At 42.6% G+C, this 4778-nt stretch overlaps 1 non-coding gene across 1 annotated transcript; it reads right to left on the bottom strand.

The window, feature by feature from the left end:
- Positions 1-2012: 2012 nt before the first annotated feature.
- trnaa-agc lies at positions 2013-2085 on the bottom strand. The gene has a single exon. It is a non-coding gene; the product is annotated as a tRNA-Ala (tRNA).
- Positions 2086-4778: the final 2693 nt, after the last annotated feature.

The following is a 4778-nucleotide window of genomic DNA, read 5'->3' on the forward strand; positions in this document are numbered from 1 at the left end:
AAAGGATACTTTTTTAAAGTATGCTTGCTTCAGCTGTCTAAAAATATTTTTCATGGTAGTTCAGTAAAGGTTGAAGTAGTGACTGCAGTAAGCCCAGTGGTGGAAATAGTTGTATTGTTGGGTTAGTATCCAGAGCTACAACAACAATGTGTGCTGATTGAACCAAACTAAATAGTTGGAGGATGCGGGCATCGATCCCGCTACCTCTCGCATGCTAAGCGAGCGCTCTACCATTTGAGCTAATCAGCCCTGCAATGAGCTCCAACAAGAAGTATGATATCTCAATGACCTGCACTGCCAAATCCCTCGTCCATAAGAAAGGATCATTTTTTAAAGTATGCTTGCTTCATCTGTCTAAAAGTTTTTTCATGGTGGTTCAGCAAAGGTTGAAGTAGTGACTGCAGTAAGCCTAGTGGTGGAAATAGTTGTATTGTTGGGTTAGTATCCAGAGCTACAACAACAATGTGTGATGATTGAACCAAACTAAATAGTTGGAGGATGCAGGCATCAATCCCGGTCCCTCTCACATGCTAAGCGAGCGCTCTACCATTTGAGCTAATCACCCTGCGCCTCCAACAAGAAGTATGAAATCTCAATGACCGCACTGCCAAATCCCTCTAAATAGTTGGAGGATGCAGGCATCAATCCCGCTACCTCTCACATGCTAAGCAAGTGCTCTGCCATTTGAGCTAATCCCCCTGCGCCTCTAACAAGAAGTATGACATCTCAATGACCGCACTGCCAAATCCCTCGTCCATAAGAAAGGATACTTTTTTAAAAAGTATGCTTGCTTCAGCTGTCTAAAAGTATTTTTCATGTTACTTCAATAAAGGTTGAAGTAGTGACTGCAGTAAGCCCAGTGGTGGAAATAGTTGTATTGTTGGGTTTAGTATCCAGAGCTCCAACAACAATGTGTGCTGATTGAACCAAACTAAATAGTTGGAAGATGCAGGGATCGCTCCCGCTACCTCTCACATGCTAAACGAGCACTCTACCATTTGAGCTAATCCCCCTGTTCCTTCAACAAGAAGTATGAAATCTCAATGACCGAACTGCCAAATCCCTCGTCCATAAGAAAGGATACTTTTTAAAAAGTATGCTTGCTTCAGCTGTCTAAAAGTATTTTTCATGGTAGTTCAGTAAAGGTTGAAGTAGAGACTGCAGTAAGCCCAGTGGTGGAAATAGTTGTATTGTTGGGTTAGTATCCAGAGCTACAACAACAATGTGTGATGATTGAACCAAACTAAATAGTTGGAGGATGCAGGCATCAATCCTGGTCCCTCTCACATGCTAAGCGAGCGCTCTACCATTTGAGCTAATCACCCTGCGCCTCCAACAAGAAGTATGAAATCTCAATGACCACACTGCCAAATCCCTCTAAATAGTTGGAGGATGCAGGCATCAATCCCGCTACCTCTCACATGCTAAGCAAGTGCTCTGCCATTTGAGCTAATCCCCCTGCGCCTCTAACAAGAAGTATGACATCTCAATGACCGCACTGCCAAATCCCTCGTCCATAAGAAAGGATACTTTTTAAAAAGTATGCTTGCTTCAGCTGTCTAAAAGTATTTTTCATGTTACTTCAATAAAGGTTGAAGTAGTGACTGCAGTAAGCCCAGTGGTGGAAATAGTTGTATTGTTGGGTTTAGTATCCAGAGCTCCAACAACAATGTGTGCTGATTGAACCAAACTAAATAGTTGGAAGATGCAGGGATCGCTCCCGCTACCTCTCACATGCTAAACGAGCACTCTACCATTTGAGCTAATCCCCCCGTTCCTTCAACAAGAAGTATGAAATCTCAATGACCGAACTGCCAAATCCCTCGTCCATAAGAAAGGATACTTTTTTTAAAAGTATGCTTGCTTCATCTGTCTGAAATTATTTTTTGTGGTAGTTCAGTAAAGGTTGAAGTAGGGACTGCAGTAAGCCCAGTGGTGGAAATAGTTGTTTTGTTGGGTTAGTATCCAGAGCTACAACAACAATGTGTGCTGATTGAACCAAACTAAATAGTTGGAGGATGCGGGCATCGATCCCGCTACCTCTCGCATGCTAAGCGAGCACTCTACCATTTGAGCTAATCCCCCTGCAGCTCAAATCAGAAGCATGATATCTCAATGACCGCACTGCCAAATCCCTCGTCCATAAGAAAGGATAATTTTTTTAAAAGTATGCTTGCTTCAGCTGTCTAAAAGTTTTTTTCATGGTAGTTCAGTAAAGGTTGAAGTAGTGACTGCAGTAAGCCCAGTGGTGGAAATAGTTGTATTGTTGGGTTAGTATCCAGAGCTACAACAACAATGTGTGCTGATTGAACCAAACTAAATAGTTGGAGGATGCAGGCATCAATCCCGGTCCCTCTCACATGCTAAGCGAGCGCTCTACCATTTGAGCTAATCACCCTGCGCCTCCAACAATAAGTATGAAATCTCAATGACTGCACTGCCAAATCCCTCGTCCATAAGAAAGGATCATTTTTTTAAAGTATGCTTGCTTCATCTGTCTAAAAGTTTTTTTCATGGTGGTTCAGCAAAGGTTGAAGTAGTGACTGCAGTAAGCCTAGTGGTGGAAATAGTTGTATTGTTGGGTTAGTATCCAGAGCTACAACAACAATGTGTGATGATTGAACCAAACTAAATAGTTGGAGGATGCAGGCATCAATCCCGGTCCCTCTCACATGCTAAGCGAGCGCTCTACCATTTGAGCTAATCACCCTGTGCCTCCAACAAGAAGTATGAAATCTCAATGACCGCACTGCCAAATCCCTCTAAATAGTTGGAGGATGCAGGCATCAATCCCGCTACCTCTCACATGCTAAGCAAGTGCTCTGCCATTTGAGCTAATCCCCCTGCGCCTCCAACAAGAAGTATGACATCTCAATGACCGCACTGCCAAATCCCTCGTCCATAAGAAAGGATACTTTTTAAAAAGTATGCTTGCTTCAGCTGTCTAAAAGTATTTTTCATGTTACTTCAATAAAGGTTGAAGTAGTGACTGCAGTAAGCCCAGTGGTGGAAATAGTTGTATTGTTGGGTTTAGTATCCAGAGCTACAACAACAATGTGTGCTGATTGAAACAAACTAAATATTTGGAGGATGCAGGCATCAATCCCGCTACCTCTCACATGCTAAACGAGCACTCTACCAGTTGAGCTAATCCCCCTGCGCCTTCAACATGAAGTATGCAATCTCAATGACTGCACTGCCAAATCCCTCGTCCATAAGAAAGGATACTTTTTTTAAAGTATGCTTGCTTCAGCTGTCTAAAAGTATTTTTCATGGTAGTTCAGTAAAGGTTGAAGTAGTGACTGCAGTAAGCCCAGTGGTGGAAATAGTTGCATTGTTGGGTTAGTATGCAGAGCTACAACAACAATGTGTGTTGATTGAACCAAACTAAATAGTTGGAGGATGCAGGTATCGATCCCACTACCTCTCACATGCAAAGCAAGCAGTCTACGATTTGAGCTAATCCCCCTGCACCTCCAACAAGAAGTATAAAATCTCAATGACCGCACTGCCAAATCCCTCGTCCATAAGAAAGGATACTTTTTTAAAGTATGCTTGCTTCAGCTCTCTAAAAATATTTTTCATGGTAGTTCAGTAAAGGTTGAAGTAGTGACTGCAGTAAGCCAAGTGGTGGAAATAGTTGTATTGTTGGGTTAGTATCCAGAGCTACAACAACAATGTGTGCTGATTGAACCAAACTAAATAGTTGGAGAATGCAGGCATCGATCCCGCCACATCTCACATGCTAAGCAAGCACTCTACCATTTGAGCTAATCCCCCTGTGCCTCCAACTAGAAGTATGAAATCTCAATGTCCTCACTGCCAAATCCCTCGTCCATAAGAAAGGATACTTTTTTTAAAAGTATGCTTGCTTCATCTGTCTGAAATTATTTTTCGTGGTAGTTCAGTAAAGGTTGAAGTAGGGACTGCAGTAAGCCCAGTGGTGGAAATAGTTGTTTTGTTGGGTTAGTCTCCAGAGCTACAACAACAATGTGTGCTGATTGAACCAAACTAAATAGTTTGAGGATGCAGGCATCGATCCCGCTACCTCTCACATGCTAAGTGAGCGCTCTACCATTTGAGCTACTCCCCCTGTGCCTCCAATAAGAAGTATGAAATCTCAATTACCGCACTGCCAAATCCCTCGTCCCTAAGAAAGGATACTTGCTTCAGCTGTCTAAAAGTATTTTTCATGGTAGTTCAGTAAAGGTTGAAGTAGTGACTGCAGTAAGCCCAGTGGTGGAAATAGTTGTATTGTTGGGTTAGTATCCAGAGCTACAACAACAATGTGTGCTGATTGAACCAAAATAAATAGTTTGATGATGCGGGCATCGATCCCGCTACCTCTCGCATGCTAAGCGAGCGCTCTACCATTTGAGCTAATCCCCCTGCAGCTCCAATCAGAAGTATGAAATCTCAATGACCGCACTGCCAAATCCCTCGTCCATAAGAAAGGATACTTTTTTTAAAGTATGCTTGCTTCAGCTGTCTAAAAGTATTTTTCATGGTAGTTCAGTAAAGGTTGAAGTAGTGACTGCAGTGAGCCCAGTGGTGGAAATAGTTGTATTGTTGGGTTAGTATCCAGAGCTTCAACAACAATGTGTGCTGATTGATCTAAACTAAATAGTTGGAGGATGCAGGCATCGATCCCACTACCTATCACATGCTAAGCGAGCGCTCTACCATTTGAGCTAATCCCCCTGTGCTTCCAACAAGAAGTATAAAATCTCAATGACCGCACTGCCAAATCCCTCGTCCATAAGAAAGGATACTTTTTT

The sequence above is a fragment of the Oncorhynchus gorbuscha genome, unplaced genomic scaffold (genome assembly GCF_021184085.1).
Source record: "Oncorhynchus gorbuscha isolate QuinsamMale2020 ecotype Even-year unplaced genomic scaffold, OgorEven_v1.0 Un_scaffold_17445, whole genome shotgun sequence".
Classification (NCBI taxonomy): Eukaryota; Metazoa; Chordata; class Actinopteri; order Salmoniformes; family Salmonidae; genus Oncorhynchus; species Oncorhynchus gorbuscha.